The sequence below is a fragment of the Haematobia irritans genome, chromosome 5 (assembly GCF_050003625.1).
Source record: "Haematobia irritans isolate KBUSLIRL chromosome 5, ASM5000362v1, whole genome shotgun sequence".
Classification (NCBI taxonomy): Eukaryota; Metazoa; Arthropoda; class Insecta; order Diptera; family Muscidae; genus Haematobia; species Haematobia irritans.
Window position 1 is genome coordinate 123,219,978 of NC_134401.1, and position 18,358 is coordinate 123,238,335.

Here is an 18,358-nt window from a genome sequence, read left to right on the forward strand (position 1 = left end):
ATTGCGATACCACAGTGCTAAACTTCTCTCTTAGCACTGAGTGCTGCCCGATTCCATGTTAAGCTCAATGACAAGGGACCTCCTTATTATAGCCGAGTCCGATTGGCGTTCCACATTGCAGTGGAACTACTTAGAGAAGCTTTGAAACACTCAGAAATGTCACCAACATTACTGAGATGGGAAAATCCCCCGCTGAAATTTTTTTTGGTGTTCGGTCGAAGCAGGAATCGAACCCCCAACCTTGTGTATGCAAGGCGGGTATGCTAACCATTGCACCACGGTGGCTCCCGTAACTGCATTTAATTATGACTTTTTCTTTATGAAAAAGTGTGTGGCACTTTTTGTGCCACTCTCTGGAAATGTTCAACGGTAACGCTGGATGGAAGTCGATCAAATGAACTACGACCGTTCTTTCTTGTACAATAATTAATTCTTTTCTATAAATCTTTCATTAAAGTTTCTTCGCAATCAATTATAATTTTGTTTTTTTCTCTTTGCAGGTACGTTTGCCATATTGATTGAAATACTATAATTGCACTTGATATTTGACGTAAGTCCTTTTGGTACGATATATTATAATCTTGCCATTGTAGTTGTAAAAGGGGAGATTTCTATAGAAACATTTTTGAAAAAAAAACATATAATTCAGAAAAATTCATGAAATTTTTATATGAATCGATAGTACAGCCCATACAATTTTACGCTTGAAGATTATTTCATGAAAATGTTGATCATAAAATGGTCCCTCCATTTAGTCCAACATCTCCAACCGTATCTCACGAATAAATGCTTCAATGTTGTTTTCCAATGCGTCACATTAAGCGGGCTTGTATGTACACTGAAAAACAAAAATGGTGATCTAATATGAAAGATTTTGTAACTTAAATTGTAGGATACGCAATTTACACAATTTCAAGCAAAAAATTTTCTTTGAAATAATGAATATTAATTAGAAGAAAGTTTATACTCTTTGCTTTAAACCTTTTTATACCCTCCACCATAGGATGGAGGTATATTAACTTTGTCATTCCGTTTGTAACACATCGAAATATTGCTCTAAGACCCCATAAAGTATATATATTCTGGGTCGTGGTGAAATTCTGAGTCGATCTGAGCATGTCCGTCCGTCCGCCCGTCCGTCTGTTGAAATCACGCTAACTTCCGAACGAAACAAGCTATCGACTTGAAACTTGGCACAAGTAGTTCTTATTGATGTAGGTCGGATGGTATTGCAAATGGGCCATATCGGTCCACTTTTACGTATAGCCCCCATATAATCGGACGCCCAGATTTGGTTTGTGGAGCCTCCAAGAGAAGCAACTTTCATCCGATCCGGCTGAAATTTGGTACATGGTGTTTGTATATGGTCTCTAATGACCATGCAAAAAGTGGTCCACATCGGTTCATAATTATATATAGCCACCTTATAAACCGATCCCCCGATTTGGCTTGCGGAACCTCTAGGGGAAGCAAATTTCTTCCGATCCGGCTGAAATTTGGTACATGGTGTTTGTATATGGTCTCTAATGACCATGCAAAAATTGGTCCATATCGGTCCATAATTATATATAGCCACCATATAAACCGATCCCCCAAATTTGGCTAGGGGATCCTCTAAGAGAAGCACATTTCATCCGATCCGGCTGAAATTTGGTACATGGTGTTAGTATATGGTCTCTAACAATCGTGCAAAAATTGGTCCGCATCGGTCCATAATTATATACAGCCCCCATATAAACCGATCCCCCGATTTAGTTTGCGGAGCCTCTAAGAGAAGCAAATTTCATCCGATCCGGCTGAAATTTTGGTACATGATGTTAGTATATGGTCTCTAACAATCATGAAGGTTAGTTAGGTTAGGTGGCAGCCCGATGTATCAGGCTCACTTAGACTATTCAGTCCATTGTGATACCACATTGGTGAACTTCTCTCTTATCACTGAGTGCTGCCCGATTCCATGTTAAGCTCAATGACAAGGGACCTCCTTTTTATAGCCGAGTCCGAACGGCGTTACACATTGCAGTGAAACCACTTAGAGAAGCTTTGAAACCCTCAGAAATGTCACCAGCATTACTGAGGTGGGATAATCCACCGCTGAAAAACTTTTTGGTGTTCGGTCGAAGCAGGAATCGAACCCTCGACCTTATGTATGCAAGGCGGGCATGCTAACCATTGCCCCACGGTGGCTCCCAACCATGAAAAAAATGGTCCACATCGGTCCATAATTATATATAGCCCCCATATAAACCGATCCCCAGATTTGACCTACGGAGCCTCATGTATGAGCAAAATTCATCCGATTCGGTTGAAATTTGGTACGTGGTGTTAGTATATGGTTTCTAGCTACCATGCAGGAATTGGTCCATATCGGTTCATAATTATATGAAGTCCCCATATAAACCGATCCCCAGATTTGACCTCCAGTGCCTTTTGGAGAAGCAAAATTCATCATATCTGGTTGAAATTTGGTACGTGGTGGTAGTATATGATATTTAACAACCATGCCAAAAGTGGTCCATATCAGTCCATAATTATATATAGCCCCCATAAAAAACCGATCCCGAGATTTGGTTTTGGAGCCTCTTGGAGGAGCAAATTTCATCCGAGTCAGTTGAAATTTGGTACATAGTGCTAGTATATGGCCGTTAACAACCGTGCCTAACTAGGTCCATATCGGTCTATAGATATATATATAGACCTCAGATAAATCGATCCCTAATCACACAAAAATTGGTTCATAATTGTATATAGCCCCCATATAAGCGACCCCAATATTTCAATTCTGGCTCTCTACGTACCGTGCAAAAGTCCATATCGATTCGTAATTATTTGTAGACTTACCTATGCATACCTTTTTTGTCTAATATATACCACGTATGGACTAACTCCCAATTTAGAAAACGATGTTAAGAAGTTTTAAGATACCACAACCCAAGTAATTCGATTGTGGATGACAGTCTTTCGTAGAAGTTTCTACGCAATCCATGGTGGAGGGTACATAAGATTCGGCCTGGCCGAACTTACGGCCGTATTTACTTCTTATTGTATTTTTTTTCCGGAATGAGTGGCTTTCGGTCGGAGTTTCAGACTTTCTCCTATGGATGAAGACCAAAGTGGGCTATCGCAAATGCAAAGTAATAGGGATGGCGAGGTTTACGACTCCCTCCCTTTACGAGATCCAAAGTGGGCTGACTCGAATTCAAAACGATAAGTGTGGATGGCTGTGGTCGGGGTTTAAGGTTTTGACCTATGTCCAAAGTGGGATAAGTTAGGTTAGGTTAGGTTAAGTTATGTGGCAGCCCGATGTATCAGGCTCACTTAGACTATTCAGTCCATTGTGAAACCACAGTGGTGAACTTCTCTCTTATCACTGAGTGCTGCCCGATTCCATGTTAAGCTCAATGTCAAGGGACCTCCTTTTTATAGCCGAGTCCGAACAGCGTTCCACATTCCAGTGAAACCACTTAGAGAAGCTTTGAAACCCTCAGAAATGTCACTAGCATTACTGAGGTGGGATAATCCACCGCTGAAAAACTTTTTGGTCTACGACCGAACACCAAAAAGTTTTTCAGCGCAGGAATCGAACCCACGACCTTGTGTATGCAAGGCGGGCATGCTAACCATTGCACCACGGTGGCTCCCAAAGTGGGATAACGCAATTGTGTTGGCCTTCGAAAGGGGTTCTCTTATGGAGTCTAAAATGACTATGTTTAGATACCAAAGTGAGCTAAGGCGATTCCAAAATGACAAAAGTGGGTGGCCTACAGCAGGAGTTTTAGACCTTCACCTTCGAAGGCTAAAGAGGGCTACTATGATTTCCAAATGATAACACATCATTTAATTCAAATGTGAAAATGAGCCCCAAATTTTATTTTCAATGCTTCACTTACATTTGGTTGGGTCTCATATTCATTATGAAGCTTTAATGAACACGTCAACTAATATGTAATGCAAACTAATTATTTCAACTTCTCAAAAAATCTACCATGGTCAAACTAATTAGAAATTATCTCAGCATTTTTTTTACAGAATAGCTGAATAAACATGCGGAAGATAAAAAGATGAAACACTCACAATGAAATATGTATTTCAAATGAAGATATTTGAGAAAATAATTTCAAATTATATGTAGATAAGATTCGGTTGCTTTACGAAATAATCAAGAGAGAAAAACTGAACAGTTGTTCAAATAAATGTCACCGAAAGAATGGTGATTCACCAAGAGAACTGTTGTTTTTGTAGATAGAAGGCTGACAAATTGATACATATTTCGGCCTGATATATAAATGCTTTTCCAAAAGACACACATTTTTAGAAAATATTTCTGAATCATTATGATTATATATTTGTGAATATTGCAAGAATTTTCTGTTGGCCCATAGATTTTTTTTTGAAATATGCAGTCTTTGAATTCACTTAATATTTTTGTGGTCATTAATAAAGAATATAATGAAATTGTATCTGTCCTCGTTTTCCTTATTGATGATGGCAAAACGCCTAATCTTTCTATAATTTTTCTCACGCAGTGATTGGAGAGTTTTATGAAAAAATTTATAGTAGATTTCATTTAGGTACATATATGAAACACATATTCATCCATATGAAATTTATGAGATTTTTTAATTGCAAATTGTCCGCTACACGCTTACCAAAATCTCATAAACATTGAAATAAAAACGTCCGACTTTTTCGGCAATTTTATGGGGGCCATAAAGAATGTCTACATGTGTGTTATTTGTCAATAGATTGGGTGTTAGACACTGAAGAAAAAAATGTTTTAATTTTTTTCGTTAGCTTGCAAGGATTAGATATCTTAACACTTTATGCAAAAGGAATACAACATAGATTTGGGTTTTGCTTCATAAATTTGTTAACAAGGAAAAAAGGAAATTTCGCCCAAGAAAATGTCTACGTTTTAAAGTCTTCGCCCTTCAATATAAACTTAATATTTGAGACATATTACTTGGGGTATAGCAAATTTCTTTAAAAGTTGGGAAAAAATTCTAGGGATTTTTTTTTTTTGCAAAACAACACAATAAGTTACGAGGGTTTACATTTTATACTCGGGATTAGAGACCAAAAATTATCGAAAATCGCTTCATTATTGTTTAAAATATTCCCCATTAAGATCTATATGTACACTCAAAAAAAGTTTACTTGGACCCAAAGATTTTAATCTTCCCTTAAGGATGTTGGTACCGATTCCGATCCAAAGATGCGGCTTCTTTAAAATAAAGACATTTTTACGGACCTCCCTGGCTTTAAATCTAGGATCGATAAAATAAAATTTGGAAACAGATCTCATACATCGAATTTTTATTCTCTGTTTGCGGTATATTAATAGAGGTATTCATGAAGAAACAAATTCCAGTTTCAAAAGCCAAATTGTGCCAGATACTTCAAAGTAAAAACAGTTTTCTTAATGCTAAAAAAAAACTTTAAACCAAAGATGCAAATCCTTAAAATAAGTGTTAGTATACTATCGCTCATCAAATTACCTACACTGAAAAGTAGACGTACCATGCTGAATATCTGTTTTATGGTTGATTTAATTAACGGAAGATTTAAATCTGACTTCCTTATTAACAGCATATCATTCAATGTACCCTTTAGACCTACCCGCAACTTTGAACTGCTCCACATTGAATACTTTCGAACGAACTTTGAAAACAACGATCCACTTCGCCGTCTTTGTAAAGAATTCAATAAATTTTATTATTATCTTGATTTGTCAGAAGAGAAATACAATGTAAAGAAAAAGATAACATTATTATTAAATACTTGATATATTAACAAACAATATGTATATAATGTAATATATTACTGTTAGTCTGTAAGGGTTTAATCCATAGATGAAAATAAAAAAAAAAAAAAGTATATATTTAACAGTTGAGTTAAAGACAATTTCTTTAAATTAAAAATGTTTTTCTTAATTTTAAGGAAAGTTTTTCTTACTTCAAAGATGGGAGCCACCGTGGTGCAATGATTAGCATGCCCGCCTTGCATACACAAGGTCGTGGGTTCGATTCCTGCTTCGACCGAACACCAAAAAGTTTTTCAGCGGTGGATTATCCCACCTCAGTAATGCTGGTGACATTTCTGAGGGTTTCAAAGCTTCTCTAAGTGGTTTCACTGCAATGTGGAATGCCGTTCGGACTCGGCTATAAAAAGGAGGTCCCTTGTCATTGAGCTTAACATGGAATCGGGCAGCACTCAGTGATAAGAGAGAAGTTCACCAATGTGGTATCACAATGGACTGAATAGTCTAAGTGAGTCTGATACATCGGGCTGCAACCTAACCTAACCTACTTCAAAGATCTACAACTTTAGCAGAGGGACGCAAAATTTCAAGATTTGTGTCCTAAATTTAATAAAAAAAAATTTTTGAAGCAAGGATTATAAACTTTCTTTTAATTAAAATGTCATTATTTTAAAGAATTTTGTGCTTAACATTGCGTAAATTTCTAGTTTTAAAATGTAAGTTGCGTAATCTTCCATATTAAGTTAATACTTTTTTTCAGTGTATTTGCATGCATTTGAACCAATTGTAGAAGCATTTCTTCCACTCTGATCGAGGTATCTCCAAAACATGCACTCAGAGTGCAGACAAAATTTCCTATAGAAATACAATTTTGACAAAAATTCTTATAGAAATAAAATTTTGATAAAATTTTCTATAGAAATAAAATTGTGACAAATTTTTCTATAGAAATAAAAATGTGACAAAATTTTCTATAGAAATAAAATTTTGACAAAATTTTCTATAGAAATAAAATTTTGACAATATTTTCTATAAAAATAAAATGTTGACAACATTTTCCATAGAAATAAAATTTTGACAAAATTTTCTATAGAAATAAAATTTTTACAAAATTTCTTATAGAAAAAAATCTTGACAAAATTTTCTATAGAAATAAAATTTTGACAAAATTTTCTATAGAAATACCATTTTCACAGAGTCTTCTATAGAAATAAAATTTTGACAAGTTTTCCGACATACTAAAAATAAAATGACAAAGTTTACTACAGAAATAAAATTTTACAAAAATTTTCTATAGAAATAAAATGTTGAAAAAATTTTCTATAAAAATAAAATTTTGAGAAAATTTTATATAGAAATTAAAAGTTTTAGAAAATTTTCTATAGAAATAAAATTTTCACAAAATATTCTATAAAAATCAAATTTTGCAAAAATTTTGTATAGAGCTAAAATTTTGACAAAATTTTCTATAAAAATAAAATTTTGACAAATTTTTTTATATAAATAAAATTTTAACAAAATTTTCTATAGAAATACAATTTTGTTATTGTTGTTTTTGATCTCAGCTTAAAGCCATGCATTGACTAAACTACAAGTGTAGCGTAACCAACAGAGGAAAAGTATGCTTGCAAATTTGTTTAGGCAGTAGCCGACTATCAAACCTTTTTTCGGAAGGTTAAAGTGCAGTTCACTTTGGGTTAAGCTACACTTGTGAGGTGAGATCAAAAACAACTATAACAAAATTGTATTTCTAAAGAAAATTTTGTTAAAATTTTATTTATATAAAAAAATTTGTCAAAATGTTATTTTTATAGAAAATTTTGTCAAAATGTTATCTCTATACAAAATTGTTGCAAAATTAGATTTTTATAGAATATTTTGTGAAAATTTTATTTCTATAGAAAATTTTCTAAAACTTTTAATTTATTTGGGCAATTATCAGAATAAATTCGGGTAATTCACTCAACCCAAAGTGAACTGCACTTGAACCTTCCGAAAACCTTGACCAAATTTTCTATAGAAATAAAATTTTGACAAAATTTTCTATAGAAATACAATTTTGACAAGATTTCCTATAGAAATAAAATCTTGACAAAATTTTCTATAGAAATAAAATATTGTCATGAGTATATAGAAATACCATTTTAACAAGTTTTCCGACATACTAAAAATAAAATGACAAAGTTTACTACAGAAATAAAATTTTACAAAAATTTTCTATAGAAATAAAATTTTGAAAAAATTTTCTATAGAAATAAAATTTTGAAAAAATTTTCTATAGAAATAAAATTTTGACAAAATTTTCTGAAGAAATAAAATTTTGACAAAATTTTCTATAGAAATAAAATTTTGACAAAATTTTCTGTGAATTAAAATTTTGACAAAATTTTCTATAGAAATAAAATGTTCACAAAATATTCTATAAAAATAAAATTTTGCAAAAATTTTGTATAGAGATAAAATTTTGAAAAAAATTCCAGAGTAATAAAACTTTGACAAAATTTTCTATAGAAATAAAATTTTGACAAAATTTTCTATAGAAATAAAATTTTGACAATATTTTCTGTAGAAATAAAATTTTGACAAAATTTTCTATAGAAATAAAATTTTGACAATATTTTCTATAGAAATAAAATGTTGACAACATTTTCAATAGAAATAAAATTTTGAGAATTTTTTTCTATAGAAATAAAATTTTGGCAAAATTTTCTATTGAAATAAAATTTTGACAAAATTTATAGAAATAAAATTGTGACAAAATTTTCTATAGAAATAAAATATTGACAAAATGTTCTATTTAAATAAAATTTTGACAAAATTTTCTTATAGAAATCAAATGTTTACAAAATTTCCTGCAGAACAAAATGTTGCCAAAATTTTCTATAAAATAACATTTTTAAAAATTTTTCTATTAAAATAAAATGTTGACAAAATTTTCTATTGAAATAAAATTTTGACAAAATTTTCTATTGAAATGAAATTTTGACAAAATTTTCTATTGAAATAAAAATTTGACAAAATTTTCTATTCAAATAAAATTTTGAAAAAATTTTTTATTGAAATAAAATTCTGAAAAAAATTTTCTATTGACATAAATTTTGAAAAAAATTTCTCTAGAAATACAATTTTGACAAAACTTCCTATAGAAATAAAATCTTGACAAAATTTTCTATGGAAATAAAATTTTGACAAAATTTTCTATTTCCTATAGAAATAAAATCTTGAAAAAATTTGCTATAGAAATACCATTTTAACAAGTTTTCCGACATACTAAAAATAAAATGACAAAGTTTACTACAGAAATAAAATTTTGAAAAAATGTTCTATAAAATTAAATTGTGACAAAATTTTCCATAAAAATAAAATTTTGAGAAAATTTTATATAGAAATAAAAGTTTGAAATTTTCTATAGGAATAAAATTTTGCATGAATTTTCTATAGAGATAAAATTTTGAAAAAATTTTCAACAGAAATAAAATGTTGACAAAATTTTCCATAAAAAAAAAATTGACAAAAATTTTTATATAAATAAAATTATGACAAAAATTTACTATAGAAATAAAATTTCAAGAAAATTTTCTATAGAAATAAGACTTTGAGAAAATTGTCTATAGAATAAAATTTTGACAAAATTTTCTATAGAAATAAAATTTTGACAAAATTTTCTATAGAAATAAAATTTTGAGAAAATTTTTTTTATAGAAATAAAATTTTGGCAAAATTTTCTCTAAAAATAAAATGTTGAGAAAATTTTATATAGAAATTAAAAGTTTGAGAAAATTTTCTATAGAAACAAAATTTTCACAAAATATTCTACGAAAATAAAATTTTGCAAAAATTTTGTATAGAGATAAAATTGTGACAAAATTTTCTATAAAAATAAAATTTTGACAAAATTTTTTATATAAATAAAATTTTAACAGAATTTTATTTGTATAATTTTATTTATATAAATAAAATTATTGTCTATAATTTTTATTTATGTAAAAATATAGAAATACAATTTTGACGAAATTTTCTATTGAAATAAAATTTTGACAAAATTTTCTATTGAAATAAAATTTAGACAAAATTTTCTTATAGAAATCAAATTTTTACAAAATTTTCTGCAGAACAAAATGTTGCCAAAATTTTCTATAGAATAAAATTTTTACAAATTTTTCTATAGAAATAATATTTTGAGAACATTTTCTATAGAAATAAAATTTTGACAAAATTACCTATAGAAATAAAACCTTGACAAAATTTGCTATGAAGATAAAATAAAATATTGACAACATTTGCTACAGAAATAAAATTTTGAGAAAATTTTTATAGAAATAATATTTTGAGAAAATTTTCTATAGAATAAAATTTTTACAAAAAAAAAACGCCCTTATGTATTGATTGATTGATTGAAAAAACTATAATTCCACATTATTTATCTACAGTGTATTTCCCAATCTAAGAATTGCCACACAAGCACACATTTCTAACTCGAGAGCGAATTCATGAAATACCTACTTTCGTTGTGCTTTTGCCAAACACCCGCAATTTGTATGCCAATTGAAGAACAAGAAGTAAGAACACAAAAGCCCCTTACTATTTTGGTACATTGCAAACAATGTTGTATGAGTCCAAGTGCTCAAATGAAATCAAAGATCATCATCATAGACATTTTGCGCAATAATCCACCAACCAAGAAAAGCATTTCAGAACAGTGGCCCCAATTTTTTTTTGTTGGTTTGCCTCTGCCTATGTATAAGTAAATGTGAATGATTTTTCTAATGAAACAAGATAAAAAGAAATAATAGAAAAATAGTCATAAATCTAAAATGTGAAAATATTTTTCCCATTCATTTTGCATTTATAGCCAACCATTAAAAATATTTTGAGAAATCTTATACTCAACGTGTCGTTATTTGTTTTTAAATAAAACAAAATTTCATTTTAGATAGACATTAAAAATCAGAATAGCATATGTTGGCGGTGAATGAATAATTTGATTACAAGAAGCAAAAATAAAAGCAATTTAATTACATGACCTCAAATATACAAAGTATACTCGAAGGCAATGAGTCCGATTTTAGAGGGAAGTGAATTTCGAAAAAAATAGATAATAAGAAATCAATGCTATGAATCAGTTACATCAAATCGCCAGTATAGAATTAAGGTGCAATAATTAAATCAGTCACGAATATTAATTTCCATACAATAATGTCATAACTTTCATCACATTTGATGACATCATTTGCACTTAAGGTTTACTCTTCACCAACCACAAAATGATCACCCGTCAAAGATCAAGTATTTCAACACCACTCTCACTTTTTTGTTTGAAAATATATGCCAACAATTTAATATCCCTATAGAAATACAAGTCGTTACATTATATTTTGTATGTGGTTTATCCCAGTGGTTTTTGTTTTTTTTTTATTTGCAAAAAAAAAAATAGTGGGCTTTCTTGGTAATGAAGATAATGAAAGCAAGAACAATAAAAAACCATACTATGCGGTGCACACATACCAAAAAACCAAAAAATTTTGTGGTTTTCTTTAACGAATATGTGGGCGGTATTGTCTGCTGACACAGCTTTTCTTTCACTTTCAATTGATCTCAATGCAATGAAATAAGAGATAGAAAAAAAAACTTAAAATTGCTGCAACATACTTTTCACAAATAAGAAAAGACAAGTGTTGGAGGGCTTCTATTACAGCTACCCGAATTTAAAGATAAAAATAATGACATAAAAAAGTACCAGAATATTAGGTTGGAGCGAGGAGCATAAGATAAGATAATTTAAATATGAGCAAATAATGGAAAGTAGTAAAATAATATTGAAATAAGAAGCTCCTTACTTGACATACGTAACAGGTTGGCTGACAAGTCCCCGGTCTAACAAAGAAAAACACATTTTTTTTGTCAAAATTCGTTTTTATTATTCAACATAGTTCCCTTCAAGAGCGAAACAACGATTATAACGACCTTCAAATTTTTTGATACCATTTTGGTAGTACTCCTTTGGTTTTTGCCTCAAAATATGCCTCAGTTTCGGCGATCACCTCTTCATTTCAGCCAAATTTTTTCCCTACGAGCATCCTTTTGAGGTCTGAGAACAAGAAAAAGTCGCTGGGGGCCAGATCTGGAGAATACGGTGGGTGGCAAGCAATTTGAAGCTCAATTCATGAATTTTTGCCATCGTTCTCAATGACTTGTGGCACGGTGCGTTGTCTTGGTGGAGCAACACTTTTTTCTTCTTCATATGGGGCCGTTTTGCCGCGATTTCGACCTTCAAACGCTCCAATAATGCCATGTAATAGTCACTGTTGATGGTTTTTCCCTTCTCAAGATAATCGATAAAAATTATTCCATGCGCATCCCAAAAAACAGAGGCCATTACTTTGCCAGCGGACTTTTGAGTCTTTCCACGCTTCGGAGACGGTTCGCCGGTCGCTGTCCACTCAGCCGACTGTCGATTGGACTCAGGAGTGTAGAAAAAAAACTCGGATGTATTACGAGTTAACAGCTGCAAACACCTCTCAGAATCATCAACACGTTGTTGTTTTTGGTCAAATCTGAGCTCGGCACCCATTTTGCACAGAGCTTCCGCATATCCAAATATTGATGAATGATATGACCAATACGTTCCTTTGATATCTTTAAGGCCTCTGCTATCTCGATCAACTTCATTTCACGGTCATTCAAAATCCTTTTGTGGATTTTTTTTGATGTTTTCGTCGGCAACCACCTCTTTCGGGCGTCCACTGCGTTCACCGTCCTCCATGCTCATTTCACCACGCAGAGTCCGGAAATTCATTATCAAGCCAAGTTTTTGCTTCCACCGTATTTTTTCCCTTCAGAAAACAGTATTTATCAAAACACGAAATTCCTTTTTTTCCATTTTTTCACAATAACAAAAGTTGCTTCACAAAAGACGCTCTATCTCACAAACTAATTGACTTACAGACGTCAAATTTTGACACGAATCATTTGAAGGTTGGTACTATATAAAAATAATATGCATCTATGTGTCAGACCGGGGACTTATCAGCCAACCTGTTAGTAGTATGTAATGTCGTAATCGGAATCTTCCGAACATATCTGGAATATATGTAAAAAAAAAAACTTTTTGGTGTTCGGTCGAAGCAGGGATCGAACCTACGACTCGTGGCATGCAAGGCGGACGTAGCAACCACTGTTCCACGGTACCCAACTAAATGTATGTTTCTGTTAAATAAAGTTTGTTTAATCTACTCGTGGGCGCCGCAAGCTATGCTATATAAATATAACTTATATGGATAATTGTCTATTGGTGACAATAACAGCTACGTAGCCCAATGGACAGTGTGTTGGCTTACAAATTGCATGGTCCGCGGTTCCGTCTAGGCGAAAGGTAAAATTAAAAAAATAAAAAAATATAAAATCGAATAATTTCTTCTACATTGTTTGTATTACAGAAAAAGGTGCTAAGAACTATAAAAACCTCGAGGAAGTGAGAAAGATGTGAGGGAAAATGAAATTAGCCTGAAAAGATATTTTTGCGTGTATTCAAAAATGTCCTTACGACAATATTTTTTTAGTGACCGTGGTTTGACATCGGTACGAATACGAATCCTTAGGCCAAAAGATTTTTTGTCCTATAAATGGTATCCCTACATCAATTATCCGCTACTCTGGCTCGGATTAGTCTTAAGGCAAAATCTTTGGAAATGCGCAAGCTTTTATTTCAGTGTGTAATAGTACGTAAACACACTACTTTTACGCTTGATTTTCATCACGAAAAAAATTACTTTGTAAGTAAACTGAAATGCTTTTAGTGGATATATGAAGATCAATTACCATTTGCCCAGCAAAAAATTGGAAGTTGTTCCACAAACATCTCTTTCAAAGCGCATCCCGGAATCCCCCATCAATGTTTTGACAATTTCTTTTCTTTCTTTTAAAACTCATCCCTGGATCCCCTATTGATTTTTTCCACTTCCGATGCAGTCCTTTTGGACAAGTGTTAGAAAGTACGGAATTGTACCGTTTTAAGTGAAAAATAAAGTTTGAGACAATTAAATTTCGCAAACAAGAATAGAAAATCAATAAAAAAGCAAAAAATAATTAAAGAAAAAAAAAAATCATCCCCGGTGGGATTTTCACATCCATGGAAGTTCTTTTGAGAACTTTTTTTTAAATTTAATGGAAACTATATATTTATATAAAAATATGTGCCGAAAATAATAAAATAAAAACGATGTGTAGCACAAAAAAATATTTTTTGTAGAAAAATATTTAATAAAAAAATTGCCGCTGGTGAGATTTGAACCAGCGTTCTTTATTTTTTCATTCATAATAATAAAGAACATCTCAGGAAGTAGTTTAATTGTCATGCCGTGATGCCATATTAGGTTTGTATCACAAACATTTGAGTAGACGTTTTGATGCATCGTGTTCAATGGCGATTGTGGCTGAATGTGGTAAAGCGTTCTGTTATGTGTCAAGAGACCCAGGTTCAACCCCGATGGAAACGAAGAAGTTTCTCAATTTGTAAAAATGGCTGGGTGGCATTTCTAATTTAACACACACACCAGTGTAAAATTGGCAACATTCCTTATATACCAGTTTACTAAACAACTATCATGTTTTTTGTTTGCAATACCTTTTTACCCTTTTGTTTATTTTATATAAAAAAAAAACAACTCTTGACATTATGCGATTTTAAGTTAATATTTTCAATTAAAATCTGTCGAATCATCGACCATTAATTTCCGTTTTAATGTCAATTATAAAATTATTTCGAGTATAGTTAAACATAATTGCCTTTGATACATATATTTATTAATTTATTCCAATTTCCAATTTTTTTGTTCACATTTTAGTTTTTCTACAAGCAGGCATTGTATATTGTTATGCATTGATTTTGGTTTCATTTCATTTTGTTGTTATCAAATTAATTAGTTGTAAAGTCGACATTTACCTTTATGTGTTATTTTATTAATTACCGCTTTTGGTGTGGTATTCAATGCTTTTTGTGGTTGTAATAACTGCATAATATTCGCCATAAAATAATAGACAAAACAAAAAGCAATCAAATTAGTAGTAGCTCCATGAGCCTAAGGGGATATTATAATTAATTTATATTAATATAAGTGTGCGTATAGACATTTGTGAAATGGGATTGAAGATTATAATTCAATTTCTATTAGATTAAATAGTACACAGATAGACTTACACAGTCTCACATAAGTTTACATACCCTTGAGGTTTTTACCTTATAACTAAACATGTTTCTTGTTGTTGTTTATAATCCAGACTAAAAACATCTTCTTGAAAATGGACAAATACTTTGTTTTTCATATTAATTTACAAAATCTAAAGCATATATATGCATATTTTATTATATTTTAATAATTAAAGAAAATACAATTTTTTAATCCGTATGTAAACTTGTGTAAGACTGTGTATATATAGGTTAGGTTGGGCTATGGAGGATGACACGAATCCGTGCAAAGCTGATTTGTGTTCACTTAGGCCATACACCCAAAGAATAAATACTTTCCTCAGGAACGAAATTTTAAACAAACAAAAATCCCCTTTCTTATAAAGTATTTTCTTTAAGACCAAACAATCCCAAATCTATGATATGCGATTGAACGATTGTCTCTAATTCTTTTTATTTGCCTTTAAAGAAAATTCTTTAGCGTCAAAAGAAAAATTTTCTTTTCTAAAACGTTTTTCATTAAAAAAGAAAACTGAGTGTAGTTGGTCCAATGCGATTCCTCAAACTATTTTTCTCTTCCTGTTGGTCCTATTCCACCTCGGCCGAGATAATCCAGCCCTATACAATAATGTATAATGTCCTTCAGATCTGCCTAGTCCCTTCACCTAGAGGTCTTGATGGAAGCGAGAATATTCTTCAGGCTGCATCTCGCAAGTCTGTAATAGTCTGAAAGAAATAAGAGCCCAGTATATTGTTACTTCTGAGAGATAATGCTGGACACTGGCAAAGAAAATGGAATGAGTCTACAGTAGCTTCTACAAATCCTGTTATGATACCTATTAACGGCATTACATCCACCCTTTGCATCGACATTAGAGTTCCTACTATTATTCTCGTCCCATATAAGCCTTGTTTATTCACAGCCCGCAGAAGGAATCCAACGTCGCTTTTGTAAGTCGTCATATTTGCCATTGATCCTTTAAATATACAAAGAAAACTGATGAAAAAGTGCGAAATGACGTTATTTGTAATATCGTATCGTACGTAATATTACAGCAAAAAACAAGCGTCGATAGGGAAGTGGTGTAAAATTGACTCTGAAGACAGGATTGAAGGACGATTGCCTCTGGAGGCATAAATATTCTACCAAAATTTGGAGAAAATTTTACTAAAAAACTATCGAACAAAAAATCATAATTCGCAAAATTTTATTTCGATAGAAAATTTTCTTAAAATTTTATATCTATAGAACATTTCTATACAAAATTTTCTCAATTTTTTGTTTCTAAAAAAAAAAAAAATTTTTTTCAAAATTTTATTTCTACAGAAAATTTTTGCAAATTTTTATTTATATAGAAAATTTTGGCAAAATTTTATTTATATAGCAAATTTTTTCAAAATTTTATTTCTATAGAAAATTTTGTCAAAATTTTATATCTATAGAAAATTTTGTCAACATTTTATTTCTATAGAAAATTTTGTCAACATTTTATTTCTATAGAAAATTTTATCAAAATTTTATTTATTTGTCAAAATTTTATTTCTATAGAAAATTTTGTAGAAATATTATTTCTATAGAAAATTTTCTTTAAATTTTATATCTATAGAAAATTTTGTCAAAATTTTATTTCTATAGAAAATTTTGTCAAAACTTTATTTCTATAGAAAATTTTGTCAAAATTTCATTTCTAAAGAAAAGTTTCTCAAAATTTTATTTCTGTGGAAAATATTGCCCAAATTTTGTTTCTATAGAAAATTTTGTCAAAATTGTATTTCTAAAGAAAAGTTTCTCAAAATTTTATTTCTAAAGAAAATTTTGTCAACATTTTATTTCTATAGAATATTTTGTAAATATTTTATTTCAATATTTATTTGTAATATCGTATCGTACGTAATATTACAGCAAAAACAAGCGTCGATAGGGAAGTGGTGTAAAATTGACTCTGAAGACAGGATTTTTTCATGGGAATGTTATAAGGCAAAAGCACGATTGCCTCTGGAGGCATAAATATTCTACCAAAATTTGGAGAAAATTTTACTAATAAACTATCGAACAAAAAATCATAATTCGCAAAATTTTATTTCGATAGAAAATTTTCTTAAAATTTAATTTCTATAGAACATTTTTTTAAAATTTTTGTTTCTATGGAAAATTTTCTCAATTTTTTTTTAAAAATAAAAAGTACCCAAAATATTTTATTTCTATAAAATTTTTTTACATTTTTTTCAAAATTTTATTTCTATAAAAAAGTTTTGCAAATTTTTTTCTATAGAACATTATTGCCAATTTTTATCTATAGAAAATTTTTGGAAAATTTTATTTCTAAAGAAAATTTTTGCATAATTTTATTTATATAGAAAATTTTGGCAAAATTTTATTCATATAGAAAATTTTTGCAAAATTTTATTCATATTGGAAATTTGTCAAAATTTTATTTCTAAAGAAAATATTGTCAACATTTTATTTATATAGAAAATTTTGTCAATATGTTATCTCAAAAAAAAAAAATTGTCAAAATATTATTTCTATAGAAAATTTTGTCAAAATTTTATTTCTATAGAAAATGTTGTCAAAATTTTATTTCTATAGAAAATTTTGTCAAAATTTTATTGCTATAGAAAATTTTGTCAAAATTTTATTTCTATAGGAAATTTTATTTCTGCAGGAAATTCTGTCAAAATTTTATTTCTGTGGAAAATATTGTCCAAATTTTATTTCTAAAGAAAATTTTCTCAAAATTTTATTTCTAAAGAAAATTTTTTCAACATTTTACTTCTATAGCAAATGTTGTCAATGTTTTCTTTAAACAAAAAAAAAAAAAAAAAAAATATATTATTTCTATAGAAAATTTTGTCAAAATTTTATTTCTATAGAAAATTTTGTCAAAATTTTATTTCTATAGAAATTTTTTTCAAAATTTTATTTGTATAGAAAAAATTCTCAACATTTTATTTCTAAAGAAAATTTTGTCAACATTTTACTTAAAAAAATTGTAAAAATTGTATTTCTATAGAAAATTTTGTCAAAATTGTATTTCTACAGAAATTTTTGTCAAAATTTTATTTCTATAGAAAATGTTGTCAAAATTTTATTTATATAGAAAATTTTGTCAAAATTTTATTTCTATACAAAATTTTGTCAAAATTTTATTGCTATAGAAACTTTTTGAAAAATTTTATTTCTAAAGAAAATTTTCTCAAGATTTTATTTCTAAAGAAAATTTTGTCAAAATTTTATTTCCATAGAAAATTTTGTCAAAATTTTATTTCTGTAGAAAATTTTGTCAAAATTTTATTTCTATAGAATATTTTGTCAAAATTTTACGTCTACAGAAAATATTGTCAAAATTTTATTTCTATAGAAAATTTTGTCAAAATTTTATTTCTATAGAAAATTTTGTCAAAATTTTATT

At 29.7% G+C, this 18,358-nt stretch overlaps 1 protein-coding gene across 26 annotated transcripts in view; it reads left to right on the forward strand.

The window, feature by feature from the left end:
* Nucleotides 1-18,358, forward strand: part of Zasp52 (Z band alternatively spliced PDZ-motif protein 52) — a 510,804-nt gene that overhangs the window by 66,887 nt on the left and 425,559 nt on the right. Inside the window, exon 2 of one of the 26 annotated variants that reach the window (XM_075313768.1) lies at nt 501-550. The exons of the other annotated variants lie outside the window; for them this stretch is intronic. The gene's annotated coding sequence lies outside the window, so the exon portion shown is untranslated. The remainder of the gene's footprint in view (nt 1-500; nt 551-18,358) is intronic. 26 annotated transcript variants of the gene reach the window in all.